This window comes from Cebus imitator, unplaced genomic scaffold (assembly GCF_001604975.1).
Source record: "Cebus imitator isolate Cc_AM_T3 unplaced genomic scaffold, Cebus_imitator-1.0 Scaffold6, whole genome shotgun sequence".
In the NCBI taxonomy this organism is placed as follows: Eukaryota; Metazoa; Chordata; class Mammalia; order Primates; family Cebidae; genus Cebus; species Cebus imitator.
Genome location: NW_016107321.1, coordinates 3,144,730 through 3,172,653, shown reverse-complemented (window position 1 = coordinate 3,172,653; position 27,924 = coordinate 3,144,730). Strand labels below are relative to the sequence as shown.

General features: G+C 40.3%; 1 protein-coding gene across 2 annotated transcripts in view; it reads right to left on the bottom strand.

Moving 5' to 3' along the window:
* PRKN (parkin RBR E3 ubiquitin protein ligase) overlaps positions 1-27,924 on the bottom strand; it is a 1,415,352-nt gene that overhangs the window by 673,896 nt on the left and 713,532 nt on the right. The window lies entirely within an intron of this gene.

Genomic DNA, 27,924 nt, shown 5'->3' with positions numbered 1-27,924 from the left:
TTCTCTCAGTGTGCTCCTCTTGTCACCCTCTCCATGACCAGCCACTTGCCTCTTCTTCCGGCGATGTGCTCCTCTCTGTCTGGCCGCTTGTGTGTCTGCCCGCTAGAGTCTCAGGTTTTTATAGGCGCAGGATGGGGGTATAACAGGCCAGGATGGTCTTGGAAAAATGAAACATTTGGGCAGGAAAGCAGGAATGCCTGTCCTCCCCTGGGTCCCCAGGGGTGGAACCCTAGCCAGGGACCACAACCTCCTTTACCTAGTGCTTCCCTTCCCTCCATGTCATTTAAAAGGACTACACTCTTCCCTTTCTGCCACTCCTGTATTAGCATCATGCTGTTTTGGCTACTATAACCTTGTAGTATAGTTAGAAATCAGGTAATGTAATGCCTCTGGCTTTGTTCTTTTTGCTTAGGATTTCTTTGGCTATTTAGACTCTTTTGTGGTTTCATGTCAATTTTAGCATTTTTTTTTCTAGTTCTGTGAAAAATGGCATTGGCATATTGATAGGCATGGCATTGAATCTGTAGATTGTTTTGCGTAGTATTGTCATTTTAATGATATTGATTCTTCCATCCATGAGCATGGGATGTTTTTCAATTTGTTTGTGTCAGGTATGATTTCTTCTTTTCTTTCTCTTTCTTTCTTTTCCATCTTTCTTTTTCTTTCCTTTCTTTCTTTTTCTCTTTCTCTCTTCCTCTCTCTCTCTTTCTCTCTTTCTCCATTTCTCTCTTTCTTTCTTCAGAGTTTCACTCTGTAGCTCCGTCTACAGTGCAGTGGTGAAATCTCAACTTACTGCAACCTCCACCTCCCGCATTCAAGCAATTCTCCTGCCTCAGCCTCCCAAGTAGCTAGGAGTACATGCACGTGCCAACATGCCCAGCTAATTTTTGTATTTTTAGTGGAGATGGGGTTTCGCTATGTTGGCCAGGCTGGTCTTGAACTCTTGACCTCAGGTGACCCACCTGCCTTGGCCTCCCAAAGTGCTGGGATTACAAGCATGACCCACCGCGGCCAGCCCACTTTTTTTAAAAAAAAAATTTTATTTTTTACAACATTTTGTAAGAAATTAAAACAGTGTTTTGTAGTTCTCCTTAAAGAGATCTTTGATCTCCTTGGTTAAAGGGCTTCCTAGGAATATTACTTTTTGTGTGTGGTGCTATTGTAAAGCTAATTGTGTTGTCACTATAGTGAACACTTTTTAGATTCAGGAACTTCTCAAACCACATAGACATTTCTGTTCTAAACTCTAGTGACCCTGGTGCAGTCCCAAACAAAGATCTAACTTTTACCCCTAAGAATGAATTTTGAATTCTTCAAAGACCTGAAGTATTTGCAACAACAAAGAGAAAGCAGTCTTATACATTAGACTAAACTGTAAGCATCTCAAAAATAAGTCCAGTGTTTCATTCCTTTTTTGTTTATAGTCAGCACATGCACCAAATGAAAGTCTTTTCAAATTGTAAAACATATTTATTACATATTTTATTTTTATTATATATGTATTTTTAGTAGAGACAGGGTTTCACTGTGTTGGCCAGGCTAGGCTTGAACTCCTGACCTCAGGTGATTCCCCCACCCCAGCCTCCCAAAGTGCTGGGATTGCAGGCATGAGCCACCGCACCCGGCCCATGGTGTGTTTAATGTCTTTTAAATACAGAAGCAGTCAAGGTTTGGTAGGCAGGGAGAGGAGGGCCAAATACACAGGTGCAAACCACTGTTGCATTCAGGGAAAGGGTAACAATCCTCTCGTAGTAGAGCAGACATGGGCTCACAGGTCCTGTCAAATAAAACTACTTATCAGCATAGCTACATGCAGAATAGTTCAATAGCTTAGAAGCCAGAAATCTGAGCTTCTTCATTTCTTAGTTCTTTTGGTGAATTTCTTTGAAATATATTGACACCTGTGTAACTCTGTGGGCTATCATTTCCTCAACTTGGTGAAAACAGAGAACTCTTATATGTATTCACGTGTTCATATATACATGACAAATGGAAGGCAACTTGGCTTTCCTTAAAATGTGGAGGCACACATGTGATGCCTTCTGCTAACACTGCAATTATATACTCATAATCTCTTACTGTAAACAGAGGCAGACAAAGCCACTCCAGTTCTATGTCAGCTCTCCTGGAAAGAACCAGAATGTGGTTACTGTAATCCATTGATTTTTCCTTTGGCTTCATGAAGGCATACATCCTGCTGTCTTGTGGATGGGTCATCTGTAAGGCTCTTCATGCATTAAGACACAGGAACTTTCAGCCACCTCACCTTTCCTAAAAGGGATGCTTTTGCTGTAAATATTCTAATGCTGTTTCAATCAAGATAGTCTCAAGCTGTATTACTTAGAAAAATACTTTTAGTAGCGAAAGCGAAGCTCACAAAGGGCATCTTAATATCTTACTAATCTGCTTCGCTATTTTTTTGTACACAAATGGCATTCATCAAAACAAGTTAAATAGTAATGGCTTAAAACATAATCGTGCTGTTGTATGTTCTCCAACTGTGTACACTCAACACACCTTGGAACATTTCAGATCACATGGAGAGCAAATTATTGGTATGTTCTCGGCAATCAGGATTAAGTTGCCAGAGTCATGTTGCTTCATAGCTTGCTTTTCATAAAATAATAATGGTGGTAAGTTTATATTTATCGAGTCTACCGTGTGTGTAATGGACTGTACTTCCGGCATTTTCTCATTTAATCATGGTAACAAACCTATAAACTAGAAACGACTTTGATTTCCTAGTTAATAGATAATGAAACTAAAAAGAGAGACAAACGATTTTGCATGTGGTCATGTGGCATGCTGCGTTCTAGAGCTGGATTCAAATCTGGGCTTCTGACTTCAGAGTCCTCACTTGTAACCTCTCTACGAACTGCATTCTCCCCAAGTCCCATGTCAGTCTCCTGTGTTTCAAGGCTCTAAGCACTTTTCTTTCCATATCAAGAAACTGACTGTATTTTTAGTCTCCATACTTCATAGGAATTCATCTTATGATAATCTGTATATTTAACCGTTATATTGACCTCGACATGTTTCGATGTTATAATCACAGAACACCCTCAGTTGATGTTTTGTAGCATCCCCATAAAGTAACCATCTTTCTAGTCCCTCTGGTCATCTGTTCTGTTCAGAAAATCTCACTGGTTCCCACTTATTTTCAGTTCCTGCCAGTATGACAAACCTCTGTATATTGTGTGGGAAAACCAGTCCTCAGGCAGAAGTTGAATAAGGAATGCCTTTACCCTGTTAGAAAACTAAAGAAACATCAGCAGTTTCTTCAAGAGTAAGTACATGTCACTTCCTCTGTTAAGCCTTCCTGACTACGCCAGGTAAAATTAACCACGGCCAAAGTTTGCGTTTCCAGAATATTCTATACAACACTGAACGTTATTATGCTCTGCAACATTTTAATACATCTACCTTTCTCATAAAACTTGAGTAGGGGGAAAGGGGCATGCTTACTTCTATATCCCCAGTCCTTAGCACAGTTGCTGGGGCAGCCTTGGTGCTGAATACATGGCTGTGGAAAGCAGGGAGAAAGCAGGGAGGGGGGAAGAAGGGCAGAAGGGGAGGGAGGGAAGCAGGAAGGTGGGGAAGGAGGAGTAGATTATTACATTAACTTGGTGTGTGGTTTATCTACATACTAGATGTTTTGATTTTTCGGTAACTTCCCGTATTGCCAGTGTAAAAAAAAAATATATCACATAAGAAATGTACTCCGAATCCTGCCTCTGACCCAGATTTCAAAGAACAGAAAGAAACCTGGTCAGAAACACTGAAAACCATCATGTCATTATGCGTTCCAGGAGAATTTTATAAGGCTTCCATGGTGCTCTTTTAGACAAGCCAGGTGTTATAAAATCTTGATCGTTTATTGATGTGCTTTATCTAAAACATAGTTTTAAAGTGTGTGTGTGTTTCTAACCTGATAGGAAGAAGCTAGAGCAATTGCCGTTTAAAAACTGCAGTCAGTTTTCTGTCTTCCATAATATAAAGGCCTAAATTCCCCCTCGAACAAGTATGTCAGTATTTTAAATGAACTATCTAAATGGACAACTTGTAGTTAAAACAAAGTGAAAGCCAAGCTTGTGCTCTGAAACGGAGCGGTATGGGGCGAGGCGGGGGGGCGAGGCAGGGGAGGAGAAGCTGCAGGGTGCATCGCTGCTGATTCTACCTCCACCGAACAGGGAGTCCTGTGCTGGCTGCTGTGTGCCCCTGTGGAGGCGTGCATGGAAACTTCGGGGCATGGAACTCTTCCTTTAGGAAATATCAGTAGATAAAAGGTGGAAGAAGCTACTTCCTTTGAGAGACTCTGAGGAGCTACAGGCACAAGCATTATTGCTTTAGGATGCCAGCTACAAAATGGAGCAGTGAACTGAAGGAAGGACACTGTCCAGGGCTACACGGAGCCCAGCGGGTCTAGGTGCTTGCAGGTATTGGGTAGGGAATTTGAGGAGCAGCTCACCTGGAACTGGACATTGGTGTTTCCACATGGGGAGCCACTAGCAAAGCCAAGAGGGTGGCTGTTTTACTGGCCTCAGGGTGACAGCAAACAGTGGACATCACCCAGGAGGAGAGCTCAGGAAAGAAACCTGGCACAGGCCACATGCAAACCAAAGAGGAGGGTGCTGGAATGTGCATTTGATGAGCTCTTTGGAGAGTCTCGTAAATTACTACTCTGGTGATGTTTAGAATGATGTTTAGATGGCAGGATGGAACGTACCAGAAATTCAGGTGGAATAAACATATGTCATTGGAAGTTCGGCATCAACCATTAAAGTGACCGTATTTGTACTCAAATACAGTCAGAACCCCTGTGGCACGCCCGTTACTTGCCCTGACCTTACTGGTAGTGCCCAGTTCTCCCTGCACTTCAGAATCACCCAGGGAGCTCTGCAAAAACAAACCTATCCGCCTCCGCCCGCCACTCATGATACGTAGAAATTCAGTCACTGGGTCTGCCATTTCTATTTTTTAAAAAAGAAAACTCTCCATGTAATTCTGTCTCATGGATACTTTTGTTAATACTTGGGTTAGAGTTTGCCGAAATCAACTGGGGACATGCAACATCAAACATTGACCATGAAGGACCTTCCTTGAAGGTTGTGTCTCTCACTCACTGGTAAGATAAGTTCCTGAAGTTCAGGAATGTGGCTTTCACCTCCTTGCATTTCCCACAGGTGGTACTGTAATCCTTCTGTGTGGTTAAATGGCCTGTTTCCTCATCCCCAGGCTCCTCGATGTCACTGTGCACCGCCCGCACTCCAGTTCATCCAGCCAGTGCTCTCTGCTCTGCTGAGCAAAGTTGTTCATGGGGTTCGGCTCCCTCTCTGCTGGGCTTTTGCCTCATCCTTTATTCTCAACCCTGACCCTGTACAACTGGCGGTGTTCCCACTACCGCCGTATCTTTGTATTTGCTTAATTATCCTGGATTATCTTGGAAATAATTTTTGTTGTTTTTATCATTGGAAGGTGTTAACAACTCCTTCCTAGTATATACCATAATATAAAAACACATTAATGATGACATCTCAGTAATTGATAAAAATAGAAAATGCTTGTCCCATCCTTTGTGACAGGATCTCGCTCTGTCACCCAGGCAGGAGTGCAGTGATATGATCATAGATCACTGTAATCTCAAACTCCTGAGCTCAAGCCAACCTCTTGCCTTAGCCCCCTGAGTAGCTGTTACTACAGGTGCACACGATCACACCCAGCTAATTTAAAAAAACATTGTAGCGATGGGCTCTCTCTCTGTTGCCTTGGCTGGTCTCAAACACCTGGCTTGGAGCAATCCTCTCACCTCAGCCTCTGAAAGTGCTGAGGTTACAGGGGAGAACCACTGTGCCCAGCTGCCCCTGTTGCATGTTTTCCTCTGAACCCCTAAACTTTCCCACACAGCTGGCTGAAACTTTTAACACATCCCTGCAAGTACTCATGCCTCATTCTTCCCAATCCTTGACAAACGATGTTGCCTCCCACATGACTGCAGCCCCCAGTTATCTGCTCATCTCCACTGAAGAAATCACTGCTGGGAATTAGATGTGCTCTGAATGTAAAACAGCCCCAGTTACTGGCAAGATCTCAGAAACCGTCATTAGTGCTGGCTGCCTCATGCTCTCAATCTGGCTGGTCTTCTCGCTGTCACTGTAGCACATCACAGTGATTTGTATCTTTGCACCTTTGCACGGAGCCCCTTCCTTTACTGGAATCAAGTCTTGTTTCTAACCCTTATACAGTTACAAGCATTCCTCGAACCTTCATGGCGTAAGGCCTTTCCTGCACTTGCCAAAACTCTTCCCTGCACACTCCATGTTCTAACAAAAGCAGCTATTTCCGCTGTTTCAGAATCTGGGCAGAGGCTCCGAGTCTGAGAACCATTGGTCCTAGGCACTTACAGAGAATAAAATAAGAGACCTGAGATCTGGGCTTATGTCCTCAAGACAAGGGAGCAAGATGCTTTAAGAGGACTGCAGGGAGAGCTGTAGGTACTGGAATTTGTGGATATTCAGGTGATGGGCACCTTCCTGGTAAATTAACGAAACATCTCTATCAAGAGCAGATTCTTGAAGACTGTAGTCCATGAGTACTGTTTCTGATCATTACTTCTCCTCAACTCACTCCAGCCCCTCCACCCTCATTCTGGAGGAGCCACAAATGAGTAAATGGGAAGGGAATCATAAGAGAACAAATAAAAGAAATTGGAAAGAAACTGCAGCATGTCTCCCCCTCTAAGGTAGGACTGAGTGGTGGGAAAAGAGGAAGTTGACATTACGTAAGTAACACATTTATGTTGGCCAACTGGACGTTTTGATACCGGAAAATAATATAGCCAAGAAGTCCAGCTTGGATTTTCTCCGAGGCCTGAGAAGGACAATTCTAGAGTGGACTGGGAAGGCTGAGAAAGAATTTGGCTTTTTTCTGCGCACGCCTTTCCAAGTTCACCTATTTGTTTTTAAAATAACAAATAGTTACAAGAATATAAGTTATCATTCCAATTAGACTGCATAGTTGAGATAATTCCCCAGAGTGTCCGTCTGCTGCTGTGGGTATGCAAGCCACTCGATCGTTATTGCCTGAGCCTCATCCTCCACACCCCTCTCAACATCTAATCCATTTTTATCTCTCATAGGCGAGAGCAGCGTTTATATTCAAAGCTTATTTACAAATGTTTGGATGCCAAAAATAAGATTATATTCAAAAGGCTGCCACAATTGTCACTTTTCTTTTCTTTCTTTTTTTTTTTTTTTTTTTTTTTTTGAGACAGGGTTTCGTTCTTGCTGCCCAGGCTGGAGTGCAATCAAGCAATCTCAGCTCACTGCAACCTCCGCCTCCCAGGTTCAAGCGATTCTCTAGCCTTGCCACCTGAATAACTGGGATTACAGGCATGCGCCACCACACACAGCTAAATTTGTATTTTTAGTAGAGACGGGGTCTCACCATGTTAGCCAGGCTAGTCTCAAACTCCTGACCTCAGGTGATCCACCCCCCCCTCAGCCTCCCACAGTGCTGGGATTACAGGTATAAGTCACTGCACCCAACTAAGAGTCACTTTTCTTGTGGATTGCTCCATGTCCTAAGGATATATGAGGTCGGGCAACAGAAAGAAATACCATGTCAAGGTAAGTCCGAACACAGTTAGCTGAAAGCTTATTCTATTAACTACATATGAAGTATGTTCTAGTTACTTCAGCTGTAATTCCAAATTCAAAATTATTTACACCCTCTGGTTTCCTGTGTACTCATGGATAAAACATAACTGTGTCATAAATGTTACCTAGCTCATAACAGCTTGCTACTAATGCTGCAATCTTTTGAAACAGCTTCAGCCGACAGCACAAGCAGCCCGGAGCTTCTTAAGGGTTAATTTAAATGTTTATATTTAAAAAGTATATTCATCTCCCCTTATAATACTCATCAGCCGTCTTGCATAAATGTACTTCTGCTACTGTCATACCATTCTTTTGAGAATTTTAACAATGAAAATAATATTTTAAAACCACCAAGCAAAAACAAGGCAAATAAGATCATAAGATACACATTTCTCTAAAACCCTACCTATTTTGTTCTATAGAAAAGGAATCCTAAGGCAGAGATGGGAGCAAAGCAGAGAACATTCTAAAATCAGGATAAAACAGAAAACATCTGCATCTTGAGGTAGCTGTCCTTACCTTGGCATAAATTTGGGGGCTACATTGCAACCTAGGCTGGTTTGTCTGTCAACCACCTCTAGAGAGGACATATCTAGATATGATGTGCTAGATATCTTACATATATAACCTCATTCCTTCTCCTTGAAAATACTGCATGATTATCTCTTCATATAGATGAAAAAAGGGAAGCTGAGAGAGGTTAAAGTAAAACGCCAAGGTTCTATATTATAGCTAATGGTCACTGTCTTGGTTCCTTTTTCAGAGAAAGCATGGCTAAAAGATCTTGAAAGTCCCAGAAAGCCCCATGAGACAATGACTCATCTCTGTGATGTGTGGCAGAATGAGAAACCACACTTACTTACAGTGGTATCCTTATCACTCTTCCATTGAAATGAACCCAATGCTCACACATGCAATCCAACAAGAAATAAATATGACAAAATAAAGAAAGCTGCATGTTTGAAGTACTCTCCAAGATGTGTTAGCACATTCCCGATTGGGACTGTAATATACAAGAAGCTTGATCCAATTTCTCTGAGCTCCTGGCTTTCCCCTAACCTGACACTCTTGTTTTATTCTTGGTTTAGAGAATTCTTGCCCAATCTTTCTGCCTCTTTTATTCCAGACACTGGGTCCTCTATCAGCTGTGTCATATGTTATGAATTATCTCACCTCCATCACTTTTCACAGCACTTTACAAGTGCTGACCATGGATCATATTCGAGTATATCAGCATTGAGGACAATGTGTTTACATTACAGAAATATGACCTGCTTTCATCCTTCTGAAGCATCTCTTTTTATGGAAGACATTTATTGATACTTTCAGTCTTAAAAACTTGTTGGCATAGAAGAACAGGAAACTGGAAGAGGAATTTTTTACTTTTACACATTTATTTGCTAAATGTATTAAATCCTAAAATGTGCTACACATGTACTATAAGAAATGCACATCATTGGTGAACTACCATAATTTATGCTCTGGAATTCACAATGCATACTTTATTTTATATTTATGTGCCTTAGTTATAACTAATATGTCTCTTTTTTCTTTAAAAATAATATTTAATGTTTGAAGGAATTTTAAAGATCATCTAGCCCCAAAAGTATCATTTCATAGGGGAATTTGATCAATATCTCTTTAAAGAAGAAGAATGGGAAGCCAGGATTCCAAGTTCTAATCATTCCTAGAGCTTCTCTTGTAGTTAAAGCATGATTTTTTAAATTAATTAGCTTTTCTTTTAGAAATCCTTTCTTGTTTCAAAAGAAGACATTTATGCAGCCAACAAATGTATGAAAAAATGCTCATCATCACTGGTCATTAGAGAAATGCAAATCAAAACCACATTGAGATGTCATCTCACCCCAGTTAGAATGGTGATAATTAAAAAATCAGGAGATAACAGATGCTGGAGAGGATGTGAAGAAATAGGAACACTTTTACACTGTTGGTGGAGTGTAAATTAGTTCAACCATTGTGGAAGACAGTGTGGCAATTTCTCAAGGATCTAGAAATAGAAATACCATTTGACCCAGCAATCCCATTACTGGGTATATAACCAAAAGATTATAAATCGTCCTATTATAAAGAAACATGCACATGTATGTTCATTGCAGCACCGTCTACAATAGCAAAGACTTGGAACCAACCTAAATGCCCATCAATGATAGACTGGATAAAGAAAATGTGGCATATATACACCATGGAATACTATGCAGCCATAAAAAAGGATGAGTTCATATCCTTTGTAGGGACACGGATGAAGCTGGAAACCATCATTCTCAGCAAACTGACACAATAACAAAAAACCAAACACCACATGTTCTCACTCATAAGTGGGTGTTGAACAATGAGAACACATGGACACAGGGAGGGGAACATCACACATTGGGGCCTGTTGGGTGTAGGGGGGCTAGGGGAGGGATAGCCAGAGGTGAGGCGGTTAGGGAGGGATAGCAGGGGGTGAGGGGGTTGGGGGGGATAACATTAGGAGAAATACCAAATGTAGGTGATGGGGTGATGGATGCAGCAAACCACCATGGCATGTGTATACCTGTGTAACAATCCTGCACGATCTGCCCATGTACCCCATAACATAAAGAATTAAAAAAAAATCCTTTCTTGTTAATAATTTATCATGAAACTAATTTTCATTTGAAAAACTGTGTCAGTTATCATCAACTGAAATTATGTGGTTCATTCATTTAACTGTTCATTGTATGCTTTCCTTCTTTTTTATCTTATTTCTTAGTCTCCAGAATTTAGAATTATGCCTAGACAACAAATATTGTAGAATGCATTAATCAATATGCAAAGTATAAATAAGGTCTTTCTGGGTGGGTGTGGTGGCTCACGCCTGTAATCCCAGCACTTTGGGAGGCTGAGACAGGTGGATCATGAGGTCAGGAGATCGAGATCATCCTGGTTAGCATGGTGAAACCCCGTCTTACTAAAAATACAAAAAAAAAAAAAATTAGCTGGGTGAGGTGGTGGGCACCTGTAGTCCTAGCTACTTGGGAGGCTGAGGCAGAAGAATTCCTTGAATCCAGGAGGTGGAAGTTGTAGTGAGCCAAGATTATGCCACTGCATTCCAGCCTGGGCGACAGAACAAGACTCCGTCTCAAAAAAAAAAAAAAAAAAAAACTTTCTTTGAATTCTGACCTAACCCTTCAAAATATTATAACATGGAAGCTACCTTTTGGTTTAACTGGTCCTAACTAAATCAATTCAGATAATGTAGTATAAACAATGTTTGGGAATATAGCATTATAATGTTTTGAAGTTATGAAAAATAAAGGGGAGCAGCAAATATAATGCATTTTTAAAAGCTATACACAAGATTGGCCTTGCTCACAGGGTCATTCGACTGTATATATATAAATATATATATTATAAAACATCCAAAATATAGAGAGTGTCTACTACATGTCAGGTACTGTATTAGTTGCTTTTTATGTTTAGCACCTGAGAGCTTGCTGAAAACAACACTTAAGGAAGATGCCATCATCATTCCCTATGTTAAAAGTGCAGAAACCATTTTCAAGGTCTTCCAAAAAGTAGTGCTGGTAAAATAACTAGCAAGTGGGTGGTTTTTGCTCCAATGCCTTTAAGGCTATACTTTTCTATCTTGGAAACTGATCCACAAGAAGTAGAGACAAGTAGAAACAAGCGTATTTCCTGTAGATTATTAATTTCCTTCCTGCATATCTGTTTTTGTGCAAAGTTTCACTTACAACAATTATACAATATATGAAAGGTGAACAGGAGATATTAGGCTTAGAATAATTGACTCTGGCTCAAAAGAAAAAACAAACAAACAAAAAGAATTAGTCATGATAAACAATGCAACGGTACTAATTTTGTTAAAACAGTTTTCCAAGTAGCATTGTAAGTCAAATAGATATAATAATTTTAAAAACCCTAACTGATTCAACATACTTCCTTCCAATTGAAACCTACTGCATACATGTAATTCAGAGAACAGAGTCTTCCCAGTTAACTTTGCTCAAGACTCTACCTTTTTCAGTCAGGAAAAATACAGCCCAGTATGGAATGTTAACCGTTTATCATAGAATTATGATTTAACAGCTTCAAATTGCCGGTAAAGGAGGAATAACAGCTGACAGCTTGCACTATGGATATAAAAAAATGTTAATGTCTTAGTCCTTTTGCATGGCTATAAAGGCATAGCCAAGGCTGGGTAATTTAAAAGAAAAGAGGTTTAGGTGGCTCACGATTCTGAAGGCTGTAGAAGCAGCATGGCGCCAGTACCGGCTTCGGTTAAAAGCCTCAGGAAGCTTCCATTCAGGATGGCAAGTGAAGGGGAGTCTACATGTAGAGATCACATGGTGGTAAGTGAGGGAAAGACAGACAGAAAGAGAGGAAAGGGGGCCAGGCAAGAGAGAGACAGAGAGAGAGAGAGATAGAGAGAGAGAGAGAGAGAAAGAGGAAGAGGGAGAGAGGCCAAGGGAGGCCAGACTGTTTTTAACAATCAGTTCTTGCAGGAACACATAGAATGAGAATTCACTCATTACCTTGAGGGTGGCACCAAGCTATTCATGAAGGATCTGCCCTCGTGACCCAAACACCTCCCACCAGGCCCCACCTCCAACACTGGGGATTAAATTTCAACAAAAGACTTAAAGGGGAAAAATATCCAAGCTTTATCAACTTAAGAATTAATTTTGGAGGTGCTAGGTTTTCTAGACACAGCTCAGAAACTGACAAATAAGATATAACTTGCCATTCTATGATCTGTCATTCTCTCTCGTCCATATTTCTCCAGATAATATGTTTAACTTAGATATTAAAAATAAGTCCATCTAATTTATTTTCATACTTATTAAAAAAGACTAGATCATGTAGAAAAAATAATCTCTGAATATTAAAAGAAAATGTGGCAGCAACTTGGAGAATTTACTGTAGCAGATATTAAATATGTTACAATGTGTTAAATATTAGAGTGATCACAATAATGTAGTTTTCAAGGCAGAATGAGCAGATGAATGGAATAAAACAGACTCTAGAGATAAGACCCCCAAAGTTAATATAATATAAAGATGAGATTTATGTTAAGTCAATGGGGAAATATGTTTTATTTAACAAATGATGCAGAAAAAGTAATTTGTAGATTTTTGGTGAGAAGTAAGTAGCATTAGATTCATAGAAACCCTTCACTCTAAAATCAAATCTGTATGAATCAAATATTTAAATGTTTTAAAAAGTGAAACTGTAACTAGAAAATATTTTCAGCAATTATCTCCAAGTGTAGAGAAGATCCTCCTAAAAATGGTAACAAAGACATAACCCTATAAAGAAAATAATACATTTAATTACATCATAATTATAGCTTAAATAATTTGGTGTGTGTTTGTTCTGAGACAGTGTTTCACTCTTCTTGCCTGGCTGGAGTGCAATGGCAGGATCTCGGCTCACTGCAACCTCTCCTCCCAGGTTTAAACGATTCTCCTGCCTCAGCCTGTGTCTGGGATTCTAGGCACCCGCCACCATACAAGGGTAATTTTTTGTATTTTTAGTAGAGATGGGGTTTCACCGTGTTGGCCTTGGTGGTCTGGAACTCCTGACCTCAAGTGATCCACCCGCCTCGGCCTCCCAAAGTGCTGGGATTACAGGCATGAGCCACTGCGCCTAGCCAGCTTAAATAACTTTGAAACACTTTCAAAAGACCTGAAAATTAAATTACTTACTGGTAAAAATATTTTCAGCAAGTATGACAAGAAACGGTTTCATATAAGAATATATTAAATGGTCATAAGAAACGAACTATATGAAGTAATTTCTTATACTTACTATAAGAAATGTTCATCTATACTGTGCAATTATAATAAAAAATAACCATAATAGTAAGCAATAAATAATGAAAATGTATTCACGCCTCCTAGTAATTGGAGAAAAGCAATTTTACATGAGATGTCATGTTTTACTTAAATAATTGGCAAAAATGAAAAGAAATAAAAATATCCAGGGTTAGAAGAGGCAAAGAAACTGTATTGCATGTAGTTTTGGGGAAAGTAGGAATGGATAGAGGTTTTCCAGCGGACCTTTGGAACTAAGTACCCTAACACTTTACATGTAAAATAGTTTGCCCTTTGCAACTCCACTCCCAAAATTATATTTCAAAAATGTGACTAGACAAATTACTAGAGATGTATTTAAGGAGGATCACTAACGTGCTGTTTTGATAATGAAATGTAGAGCAGCCTATAAACTTATCAATGCAAGACTCTTCAACAAAATAAATAGGATCAATCACCAAATGTGCTCTCTCAGGATAGAGACCTGTATCTCTTCATATGGATAATAAGCACATTATATGAAGTAAAAGATGCAAGTTATAAAATCATATGTGAGACACAAAAACAGGTGTATGTGTCTGTGTGTTGTCATGTACACACACACATGTGCATTGAAAACAGAGTTGGAAGAACATGCATCCAATGTTAACAGTGATTATCTCCAGGTGGTTGATTCAAGAGGTTGTACCATCTTCTTCTCCTTTTTGTTTTTTGAGACAGAGTTTCGCTCTTCTTATCCAGGGTGGAGTGCAAGGTCATGAACTTGGCTCACCACAACCTCTGCCTCCCAGGTTCAAGCGATTCTCCTGCCTCAGCCTCTTGAGTAGCTGGGATCACAGGCATGTGCCGCCATACCCAGTTAATTTTGTATTTTTAGTAGAGACGGGGTTTCTCCACGTTGGTCAGGCTGGTCTCGAACTCCTGACCTCAGGTGATCCACCTGCCTTGGCCTCCCAAAGTGCTGGGATTATAGATATGAGCCACCACGCATGGATGGTTTTACCCTCTTCTTTATATGAAAGTATGTTAGCTAATTTTTTTCAGCCAACATGTTTTTATAATAAAAAAAATGAAATATTTTTAATGAAAATAATTAATTCAATTAAAATGAGGTATAATAGTTTTCAATTACACATCCAGTATGAAATGTAAAAATGCATGGTATTATGGCAGTAATCATACTGACATACAGTTCTGAAAAAAACAGAAACCAATAATAAAGCTTTTCCTAAGCTATTATGACCATGTTATTTTTTCCTCCAGATCAACTGGTATAGATTTTTATCTATGTCATAATAATCTGTTCTATAAAATGCAAATTAAGTATATTTTTATTTAGGAAAATAAACAAATGTTACAGTTTGCTACACGATTATTCTCAGAGCCACTTAATTTGCACACATGCTATTTGTAGAAATGGCAATCGACTGCGTAGGAACTGTGGCAAATTGACTGTAGTCTTTGTGGGAAAGGTTGGAGAATGCCACCTTCTCAAATCAAACCTAGTAAAAGTCAACACATTATAATTATAACAGCTATGGTCATCATAACTACAGTTTATTGCTCCCTTACAATGACAGGCTCTGAAGTAAGCACTTTATAGCCTTTATCAGATAATGCTTAAAACAGCTTTGTATAACAGCCATTGCTGCCTCTCTATCAAAATGTGGATGCTCAAGGGTTGCAAAGGTTTCATCTAGGGCCACCAACCTGTAAGTACCATAATAAAAGTTCAAATCAAGTTTCTCTACTGTCTAAGCTATTGTCTACTAGGCTACATACTAAGCTTGGTCCTTTTTAAAGGACCACTACAGAAAAATAAACCATCAGATAAAATCGTTTATAAATATGTCACTGATGCTGACTTGGAAAATATGTACTTAGAAATCTGAGAGGCCAGGGTATAGCCTCAGGTAGACATAATAGGATCACATTTGAGAGATGTATCACTTCATTTCCATGCCTTGGGCATGACCAAGTTGTGCAATTGGTAACCAGTAAGAGGAGGAGTTGACCTGAAAGTGCTTGCTATTGGTTTTCTGACACCATTCATGGTAAAGATAGGCTTTAAATATATAAATAATTCCATCCCAGCCTGAATGAACTCTCATTCAAGTTCACATGACACTACTTTGGATGCTTCAATCATTGCTGTGGTTTGGATGTGGTTCCTTCAGTCCCACCAAGTCTTCTGTTGAATCTGATCCCCACTGTTGGAAGTGGGGTCTTGTGGGACACATTTGGATCCTGGGGGGTGGATCCATCATGAATGGCTTGGTGCCATTCTCCAGGGCGTGGATGACTTCTCACTGTTGGTTCTCCTGAGAACTGGTTGTTGAAAGGCACGTCCTCCTCTCTCTCTTGCTTCCTCTTTCAGCATGGGACCTCTGCCCAGATGGCTCCTCTTCACCTTCCACCATGAATGGCAGCAGCCTGAGGCCTTCCCCAGGAAGCAGATGCCAGCGCCATGCAGGACCGTGAGCCAGGTAAGCCTCTTTTCCTTATAAATTACCCAGACTTAGGTATTCCTTTATAGCAGCACAAAGAGATAAAACAATTTTCATTGTCTGTTCCTAATTTGAGCCCCCTTTCAATAAAACTATGATGTGCACACACATATGCACAGACAGATAGATATATATATCAAAGTGTGTATAGTCCTCCGTGTAACTGCATCACCATGCACAACATTATGGAAGGTATGCCCATCATCTACTGCTGTTCAACAAACCACCCGGAATGCTTGTGGCTTAATTAAAAAAAAATGTTTTTTAAATTAATTTACTGGTAAATTTAAGCAGTATTCAATTTAAGCAGCATTTGGTGGGCACTGCTTGCCTCTGCCCTGCTTAGCAACAGCTGAGGAGGTTTAAAAGCCAGGAGGTGGAATTGTCTGAAAGCTCACTTGTTCACACACATGGTGGTTGCTGATGCCAAAACTCAAACTGCTGGGAGCTGGGACACCTGGGCTCCTTAGCCATCTCTCCATTTCCATGTGGCCTTTCCCCCTGGTCTCACCAGCACGGAAGTGTCAGGAAATCTGGGCACTGAAAATGTTGTTTGACAGTTGCTAGTGTACAGGTCACCAGAAGAGAGGGGGTTAGATGCTACGTTGCCTTTTATGAGTTAGCTTCAGAAGGTACACAGCATAAGTTCTACTGTTTTCTATTCTTTAGAAACAAGTCACTAAGTCTGACCGAGGTCTGTGGGGAGGGGAATTAGAACCATGAACATCATGGTTCATAATCTACTGTGTATTAGATAGCTCATGAGTTAGTCTCTTCAAGAACTGAGTTGCTAAAATTTAGTTCCTGAGCCTGTAAACATTTTGACTCATGGCAATTATTACCAGCTGGTGGCCTTTCTCTTTGACAAGTCTTCGGCCACAAAGCACTTTTGACGGAGAGAATAACAACATTCCATCAGCTCCTCTTAATGCTCCAACTACTTCCAGTTCCCCTTCCCCGACCTCTCTCTCTTTCTAAACAGAGATCGGCTCTCACCATTTCAAAGGGTTTAGGTTGTTATGGTGGTTTAGTTTTGCTTTGTTTCTTGAGGTCCACCTGTCTTATCTGTGGCAGAATCTCCAGGAGGTACTCCAGTTGTGATCATTGGGAAGAAAATGCAGCGAAATCAGACTAACTCACAGTTCTCAGTATAACATTGCACGGCTTCTAAGGAACCAAAATTTAAAGAGTGCATGATAACCAGTATTAATGGATTACAATCCCTAAATTGTACCAATTGTGACTTTGTAGATTCCTAAGTAATCTTCTGGTCTAGGTAACCTTTCTATTATTTGTCTTCTTGGGATCTGTCAGTCACAGTGTGCATTTGGTCCCATAGGTGTGGCTGACAGACCCTATCCTAGAGTGGCCACTTGTTTGGAACAGTTCTACTGACCCTGCATGTTCCCTAGAAGGAAACACAAGGCATTGCTGAGAAACCTTTCAAGCTTAACTCCCATGAAGGGTAGTCTTATGGTTTAGTTCTCACAGAGCCATAGGCCATAATTATGCAGCTGTAATGAAGCTCACAATGCATCAATGCATTCTACTCCATTTATATTTGCTTTGATTTAAATAAATTTATTTCATTTAAATGAATTTATTTTATTTAAATGAACTTATTTCATTTAAATAAAAGCAAATATAAATGGAGAAGAATGCGTTCACAAAATCTTCACAAGAATTGTAATAACATAAATGAAATAAACATTTATTTTATTTAAATAAAAGCAAATATAAATGGAGAAAAATGCGGAGACGGAGTCTCGCTCTGTCACTCAGGCTGGAGCGCAGTGGCCAAACTCGGCTCACTGCATCCTCCACCTCCTGGCTCAAGCAGTCCTCCACCTCAGTCTCCCAAATAGCTGAGATTACAGGCATGTACCTAGTTATTTTTTTATTTTTCATAGAGATGGGGTCTCATCATGTTGCCTAGGCTGGTCTCAAATTCCTGGCTCAAACAATTCTACTGCCTTGGCCTCCCCAAATGGTGGGGTTAAAGGCATGAGCCACTATGCCTGGCTGAACCATAGCCCATTGTAGCATTGAATGTATTTAAAACGGTTTCATTATTCTATCAAGAAAATATCCACATTTAAATGCACGCCTTAGAATAATTAATACTACTCATTATTAAATACTAAATTAGAACTGATTCCCTAAAGGGTCTTCATATATTGTACCGTGTGCTAAGTAATATGAGTTTTAATTGCTTAATATAAAATTACTTAATGGCACTTATAATTCCTGTGAACATCAGTATGAATTTTAATAAAATGGTAGAAGCACATGGAGAAATGGTTCTTTGATTGTTAAAATAGTTCATTTTTATAAGGCAGGTAAGAAATTAGTAAGTTAGATAACTGTATTAGTCTATTTTCATGCCGCTGATAAAGACATACCTGAAAGCAGGAAGAAAAAGAGGTTTCATTGGACTTACAGTTCTACATGACTGGGGAGGCCTCAGAATCATGGCCGGTGGAGAAACGGACTTCTCACATGGTGGCGGCAAGAGAAAAAAGAGGAAGAAGCAAAAGCAGGAACCCCTGATACACCCACCAGTTCTTGTGAGACTTATTCACCATCATGAGATGGCACGCGAAAGACCGGCCCACATGATTCAGTGACCTCCCTCTGGGTCCCTCCCACAACACATGGGAATTTGGGGAGATACAGTTCAAGTAGAGATTTGGGTGGAGACACAGCCAAGCCATATCAATAACCCTGAGGAAAAAAATGACAATACTGGGATCCAGAAAAATACAGATGTTTTTGAATAAGAAAAATCTCTAGATATATACAGTTAGGTGATCCCAACAGAAACATCTTTCAGTTTTGAAAGCCAAGGAAGCTTCATTGAGTCCTGTCTCTGCATAAATGATCAGTGAGATTTCAGATGTCACTGATGTGCAGTCCTTGCTTCACAAATGGACAACCAGAGATGAACAGAGGTCGGTGGACATGGACAGAGAAGGAGAAGGAGTCACAGACGGACTCCTGCACTCTCACTCCAGCTTCTCAAAGTGTCCAGCATATACGTGGTATCGACTCAGTTATCCTTTAGAAAGGATGAAATCTCAGATGTCTCAAAACTCACTTTACATAGTAACCCACTTCGTCTTCCCTCTAATATTTTGAAAAGACAACAACAGAAAAGCGTCCTCAGTTTTCTGAGAAGGTTGACGAGAAGAAAGCAGCAGGAAGAGAAAGGCAGATAAAGCTTCGTAATGGACCATCCATTTGCAGCGATTATGGATAACAGAGAGTCGTCAATAAAGACAGAATTTCAATCAACCACTAAGCAGATTCCCACTGAGGAGCACACTGGAGAAATGTGAACAGTTAAGATGGAAGACCACAGGATGGCTGCTCTTCATGACCCAATAAATACAAGAAAAGAGTGGCGCTCCCATCCGGTTCTACACCAACACCTCATGCGCATGTTGTGTTCTGAGTTTTGGGAAAGGAAAAATACTGATTCCAATTTACCTTTATTCACACTTTGCTAGGGATTCAAGGAAGGCAGAAAAAATTGCACGAAATAGTCTTTTGTTTGCATTCCCTTCAAGCTACTCTTTTTCTCCTTTTGTTCCTTATGCCATCACTCCACCACAACCGCGCTCCGGACCGTGCCACTGCTGTCTCAGCCTTCAAAACACCCCAACTTCAACATGCTGAGATTATGCCTATTATGCTAGGGAACCTCTACGTAGCAACCCCAAAAAGAACAAATGAAACGGAAGTAATGCACCACCTCCTGCTTCTCTGCCATCACCGCCTCCAGGTGCTTCCCAGAGCACTTTCCTGCGCCGAGGGGGTCCTGCAGGAGCCGCCTCCCTGCTGGCATTTCCTCAAACCCCAGTCTTCAAGTCTAGCTCAGCCTGTGCGTCTCAGCTCAGCCTCTAATTTCCCCAGGGTAGATTCCAGGCAGCTGCCCTGTTTCACGTCCTCTTAACATCCCGTGCGTTTCCTTCTTATCTTCCTTCTTGACAACTCGAGGGTCATCAGGACTGGGCAGAGCGCCATCAGAGCACAGAATGTTGGTTTTACACACTGGAGCTGAACGGGCTTTCTGGCACAGAGCAAGTGGCCAGTAGGATTATGGAGTGCATGAACCTTAATTTTCTATCCCTTTATTCCTGTCATTTCCGGTATCTCACAAAATGGCTCCCAACCTTGCCAGCATCACCACCTGTGAAAATGCTACCACCCATTCCTTGGGCCTCACCTCCTTCCTGAAGCCTTATTTGATCACCTCTGTGTTTTCTGAACCCTTTAAGCACTTTCTGTGTCTGTCTCACGTCACTCACGATATACTAATTTGTGTTCTTTCCTCTGCCCTATTCCTACAGGGAAGTCTTTGCATAGTCCTTTATACCCATCCCTATCAGCATGGAGGTCATGGGAAAAACCATCTTTTGCCTCATGTTTCACTCCATCCTAGATTTTTCCCAAACAATGAAAGCACTGAATTGAATACTTGCTTTTCTGTCCTAGCGCTTGGCACAGAAGAAATGCTTCGGTAAGCTTTTTACTTGCTCTGCAGAATCTGAATTGCAATCCTTTCTGTAATGTCTTTTCTACTCAGCTAGATTCCTCCATCCTGAAGGGCAGTCTTTGTTTTCTACATAGTGACTAGCACAACAAATCAATGTCATAAAAATTGCCTACATTTCTTTCGATGGAAAGATGCAAATTTTTAAAATTCCGTTTTGCTTTTCCACGCTTGAAACATAAACATTTCCTGTTTGCCTTGTAAATAATACTCATGTAAGATGATCATCACTGAAGTTATTTTCCCAAACTCTGAGTATTAAGGGGGATGATGATTGCCTACTTTAGGAAGTTGAGATGATCTGAAGATCCCAAACTGCGTTCGTTTCCCCAAGAAACGTCAGTGGAAGGGAGTGTTCCACCACATGTGGGTCTGCAGCATGTGACATCATCTCAGCTGTGATTTGATTCTCCATATGCTTATGATTTCCATTCTAAATCTCAAGTTTGGTAAACTGGTTTTAAGGGATTTTTGCCACATATATCTTGAAAACTAAATTTTACAGTGGCTCTTGATAGCTTTTTGAGAGCTAGCCAGACCTGAGTAAGAGAGATGATAGCTCCTTAATGATCGCCATCAAGGCATGATGAAGTGCAGGTCTCCCGGAGCCATCAATCACCTGCTTGAAGGACCAGGAGGGCTGTTTCCCAGCTGAGAAGCAGGCCTCAATCTCCTGCCCCATTACTCTCAACGTCTTCCTTCTATTCTTCTCACTCCATTAGGCTCCTGTGGGTCTGCACTGAGGCTGTATCAGAGTGACCTCTGGTCTCTAATCCCTGATAGTTCCATTTGGGTCTAATCTACCGTCCCGATTGAAACACTCACAAATGCTTACAGTGGTTTTTAATCTTTCTTTGCTCCAGTTCTCAGAATCTCATTTATAAATCTATTTGAAGTGATCTCTTTTGTATCTATTGCTATCTTTTCTGGTAGGTCGATATATACTCTCTCCTCATCTAAAACCTGCTGGTCTAGAAGCACACGTGTACCTGATTAATCGGGATCAAGTGTTTTGTTATTTCTTTGCTGTCGGGGCCCTTGTCTAAACCTGCAATGCAGCTGTCAGTACAGTCTCGGACTGATACAGTTGGCTTTTGAATCATTCTATCAAAAGGCAAAAAATTAAGAAGTAAGACTTTCGAAGCCTCTAGGGTTTATAAACAGGTTTAAAATTTCTCATATCTGAATATGTCGTAGTAATATGCATGATTTTGTTCTACTGTATATAAAATATGATACAAACTATAGAACAGAGAATCACAGATGATCAAGTGTAAAAAACAGCTGACAATCACCTTGACTAGGACTTTCCTGGAACAGGGAAGCAGGAAGTATCTTCGATAGTTAAAAAACATATTTTGGAAGCTGCATATTGCTTGAAAGACGGCATCACAGACTAAACCAAGGTCATGTTCTGTGATAGCGGTGTGAACACTGTTACTTCACGTGTGTAGAGTCTCTGCTACAGACGCACTGGTTCTGGCACTGGTTTTGTTCTCTGGGGATTAATTTTTCATGTAGCAGTTTACAGGGAGTCTTTAACACTACCATGAAGAAGATGGCCGTTAATTTAATTTTCCACCAAGCTATAAAAGAGCCCTGATGAAAAGGAAGTTATGTCACAGATATCTCACAAAAAGAGGAGAAGCAAATTGAGTTTAGGGTTCGTACTCCCATAGATATCCAGAGGTTCTTAAAAATTAGCTTATTTTTATAGCACACTTAAAAAATTGGCATTTTTTTCATGGGCAACTAATGTGTTTTCATATATAAACAAAATTTTGATTTTGATTCAAATTTGAAAAATTTAAGCTAATTCTGTAATAAGAAAATCTTATAATTTTAACCTTAACAATTCAAAAAACAACGAAATTTTTTGTTATCAAGTATTGAAAAGCTGGTTTAGAAACAGGCTGTCCTTGAGTCTGAATACTGGATTGGGTTTTTGAAAAATGTTCTAAGAAAAGTTTCTAGTTTGTCACCCAAATTGCATGTCACACAGCAGAGAACACTTTGTCACGCGTAGACACCATTCAATCATAATCTGAGTTTAACTTCAAAGTTTTCACAATTCGATTTTATTTAAAATTAAGAAAATATGACTGCAGAGAACAGCGTAAGGGCAGGGAGAACGCTTTTCTTCAGTCAAACACCAGGGCAGAAGAAAAGACGAGTGAACGGGTCCGTTCGCCTTTTACCTCTGTTTTCCTTTTCCACTCTCTACATTTAAGTGTCCAGCTGCCTTTTGACCACAATGGGACCCCTGAAAAGCCACAAAGGCTGGAATTCCTTAAGTATGTATTTGGAGGTATTTCTGCTGATAATTATTGGATGGTGCAGACCAACATGGGCAGCACGAGAATATGGAGTCCATGGCTCTCAGGTTGTGCAAATAAAGACTGTCATTTGTGACTATCTCAGGGACACATTTCAATCCAAGATCAGTTCTTAAAAACAAAAGCAAACCAACCTTTTAGTGTTATTGGATACCAGAAAAAAAAAAGTACAGTTTACACATGAAACCATCCTGAGAAATTCTGAGTTTCATTTTCTGTGATTCTAATGAAGTCTAAAACAATAAAAACAAACAAAAGAAATGCAGATTCCTTGGAGGATAGTAATTTGATCAAACTAAAACATTAATAAGAAACTTTTTGGACATAAAACACGGAAATGACTTCTGACATAAATCAAAATTGCTCAGTATTAGGAGACTTACTTGCTATTAATTCTGTTACAGTCAACATCTCTCAAGAACACGAAATCAGAGATACAGACCATGAATATTAACTTTTCTTCAGACTAATGTTCCAGTTGGCATATACAGAGCCTAACGGGGGAAAGCGTGATAAATAGATTGCATGTTGAGTGGGATGAAAACACTCTATTTATTATACTGAGTTTAACAGTTACATTATTTATTATAGTTAACGGGATACTTTTAAGTATCTAATTTCATTTGAAATAAATCTTGGAGTTATTTTAAGAGGCCCTACTCTACTGCTTCTGATAAGGAAAAAAAGTTTGATGTAAAAGAGCTGAACTCCTGTCAAAATCAAATAATCTAAAAGAGAAAATACTATTTTACATAACACTTCAGGTAAACTCTGCCTCTCAAAAATATATGATATATATAAAATATTATAGGTTGCTCAGTAGGAATCAATACCTCTCAACAAGAATTTCTTCAAAATGACCTTGGTCATTTACGACTTTCAAGAGATCATTTAAATTTTCTTTCTTTTTTATTTGAGGAAATACCCCAATCCTAAACCCCACTGTGTGACCATCAGGTGTGAGGGAACAGGCAAGGTTCTCACAGTTGGCTAAGGGGCGCCTCGTTGTCAGAAAAGCACCACTGCAGCCAGAGGTCTCAGAGGGGAGCGTTTGACAACACGGTAGCTCAGTGTTATGTTAGGATTCGGAACCCAAAAATAATGCTCAGACACTAAATCTTTTGGGTTGTCCTTAGCATATATGTGCCCAGGTAAGAGAAACACACATCCCCCAATACACATACAAACACAGATAGCAGGCGTGTCCTATCTTTTGGCTTCCTTTGGCCACACAGGAAGAAGAAGAATTGTCCTGGGCCACACATAAAAGACACCAACACTGAAAATACTGTAGCTGATGAACTAAAAAATTTAAAAACTCATTAAAAAAATCTCATAATGTTTTAAGAGAGTTTACAAATTTGTGTTGGGCCACACGCAAAGCTGAACTGGGCCGCATGCGATGCCATGGGTTGGACAAACTTGGTTTAAGGTACCACAGGTAAATTATAAAATGAAGACTGGCACAGAATAAAGTCATATGCCACATCCAAAGTTGAGTTAATTTCACTAATTGAGAAAATCCTAATTGATTTTATCCCCTTTTTAATCTCAAGCATATATCCTTTGAGCTGACAAGAATTCTTTTTATAAAAAGGTAAGAGCTAATAGTATTGTTATGCTCCCTCCTAAAATAACAGTGATTAGCATAAAGCCGAATTAGGTTCAGGCTTCTCTGTCTAAAATAGAGTTAGGGTCAAGTTTGTATTTGTACTCGTAAAAACCAATGGTAAATGTTACTGCTATTTAAAATGATCCACTAAGATTACCCTTAAGTTTATACAAGTTAGTTAATTAAGAATATATTAGGAACACTGCTATTTAAAATTCTAAGAACATGGACATTTTGTCTAAGTGATAGAAATTTAAAAATTTTAATAATTTAAAAATGTATAAAATAAATTATATACAGGGTTGAAAATACTGTCAAAACCTTGACTTTAGAAAATACAGGAGTCAGAGTTTATATTTAACTGTATTGTGAAAATGCAATTCAGAAACATGGTTTTAAAAGGGAGTGAAAGAATTCAACTGGCACTGAACACTGAGCTTGGGCTAGCTATTGGCATGGTGAGGGCTCACACCTTCAGCTCCTTCACTCAACAGACGTTTCTTTGGTGGTTATTAAATATGGACGAAAAAACAGAGTTGGATATGATGCTTCCTTTTCCTACCTTGATAAGAATATCTTTGAAGCATTTATGATCCTTAATTCCCTGTTTAAGTACAAATTTAGCTACATCCCAAAATATTTGCCATGTGCTGCGCTTTCATTGCTGTTTGGTCTCTTACTTCCATTTAGATCTTTGCACTGACTCAGTGATTTGAACGTCATGTCTTAGAGTTATATTTTTGCTACTGATATTTAAAATGCCTTTTTTTTGAGATGGAGTTTCACTCTCGTTGCCCAGGCTGGAGTGCAATGGCGCAATCTCTGCTCACCACAACTTCCGCCTCCCGGGTTCAAGGGATTCTCCTGCCTCAGCCTCCTGAGTAGCTGTGATTACAGGCATGCACCACCACACCCGGCTAATTTTGTATTTTTATTAGAGACAAGGTTTCTCCATGTTGGCCAGGCTGGTCTTGAACTCCTGATCTCAGGTGATCCACCTGCCTCAGCCTCCCAAGTGCTGGGATGACAGGCGTGAACCACCGTGCCTGGCCAGTATTTAAATTTCTTAAAACATGACCAGATGTTGATATCCTCCAGTTACCAAGGGACTCTCTCCTGATGTCGTGGGCTCACTGGTTGTATGAATTGGACGTATCCTTCCTAAGTTTGTACTGCAGGAGCCCTCAACTCGGTAGCGTTACTTTTCCTTCCACCATGGTGTTAAGTTTATTCATGTATTTGGTTAATTCCGACAATGTTTCCTTAGTATATTTCGAATCCGTGTTACTGAGATCATACCATTTCTTCCTGAGTTACTAAACCTTTCTATCCTCAAAACCTCATCATGAAGGTTTGGAGGTTTTTCCTGGGACGCTGAACATATTTTTCCTCAAAATCTAGAAAGTCTCCTTTTTAGGAATGTTTCCACCCTCCCCTAAAAATGTATTTTATGTGCAATTAAAATGGTTTCAACAGGATTCTTGAGTTAATACTTGCCTGGATTATTACTTTCCATTATTTTACTTTAGCTGTTTTTCTGCTCACATGTTTTAGGTATGCCTTTTGTAATCTGCATAAAGCTAGATTCTCTTCCTTTAATCCAGTCTAAGAGTCACTGTCTTTTAAACTTCAGTTAGTGCATTTCCATTTCTATTCACTATTCAGGTGAATGGTCCAGGAATTGCTTCCTGGGAGGTCCCCAGCCTGAGGTTTCAATAAGGGCAGGGAAGATAATGACCTTGGCACAGGGATCATGACCTTTGAGGACACAGCTGGCTGTCTCTCCTGGAGAAGGGGCCCAGAGGTGTGTGGTCCATGTCGAACACTGAAGACCTCTGAACTCGAGACCTCACTGGGACTTGAGGCCACCACCCCCACGTGGCCACACAGTTAGATCTGATGAGGGGCCAGGGTATTGAACAGCAAGGACACGAATCCAGCCAAAACAGAGAAGCCCAGCTCTGAACCTAGAAATGCATGGTGTTCGGAAAGGTCTCAAGAAGCAGCAGCCATTATTTACTGCCAGAAAATTCACGAGGCAAGTCCCATATGTGTTAGGAGTGTGAGCAACTCCACATGTCCTACAAGTGCTGTGATGACAAGGAAGCCTCCACAATTCCCTCCTCGTTTGGCACGAGGATGTTCTAAGCAAAGAAGGGGCTTTTGAGTGCAGGGAAGATGAGGGAACCTGAAGCCAAAGCTGTCACCTCCTTCAGAATTCCAAAGTCCACCCTGCAGAAAGGATTTGTGGGGGAAGCCAGGCTGAGAAAGTTTCCGCTCACTCAGCACCGAGAATTCACACCAAGGAGAGGCCTCCTATGGGAGGTTCTTCAGCCACGTTCGTTCAGGCCTTAAGTGTCCCGAACACTCACACGGCAGAGATGCCTGGTGAGCGCAATGAGTGTGAAGAAGCTTCATTTGTCCCTGGGAACGTCACGGGCTGGCGGGCCTCATGAGCACGGCCAGTGTTGGGGAGGGATTTGGGTTACTCTCAGCCCAGTACCCAGGACTACAACTCATGCTGCATGAAACAACATTCTACACACAGGACTTTATGTACCAGCCAGGAAGAGTGAATACTGGCCCCAAACTCAGTTCTAAGTTATAGATATAACTCAAATATTATACATATAATGTTGTATATATGTATAACATACATGCATTTAAAAACTTCTAAGCATAAACCCATCGGTTTCTACGTACAAGTTTATAGGGGCAACATTATATGTATGTACATATGTATAACATATATATAGATATGTATATGGAAACGTAGATGTATATGTAATTATATTATTAGATGTAATATGTAATTATATCTACATATTAGGTATGCTATAACATATACAGATTACATCTGCATACATGTGAAGGTACGTAATTATATTTAAGAATTCTGCCCTGGCCAGGCACAGTGGCTCATGACTGTAATCCCAGCACTTTGGGAGGCTGAGGCAGGCAGACCAAGAGGTCAGGAAATCAAGACCATTTTGGCCAACATGGTGGGGTCCCGTCTCTACTAAAAATACAAAAATTAGCCAGGTGTAGTGGCGCATACCTGTAGTCCCAGCTACTCAGGAGTCTGAGGCAGGAGAATTGCTTGAACCTGGGAGGCTGAGGCTGCAGTGAGCTGAGACCACGCTACTGCGCTCCACCCTGGGTGACAGAGCGAGACTCTTTTTTTAAAAAAAATATTCTGCCCTATGATATATGCATTTTAATTTCATCCCAGTAGGAAACTTGAAAGACTGTGTCATGTCTCAGAAATCTGTGAGTGTCATACAAGTCATTATTTTTCTCCAGGATTTCTTTCTTCAGGATCTGGATGATTAAAAATCTGTTGATAGCCCCTAGCCCTAGTGTGGCAGAGAGTGACTGTTCATTGTTGCCGGCTGCTATCTTGGTATCCTTGTGATCAGCCAGTGGATTGGGGAGAGAAAGCT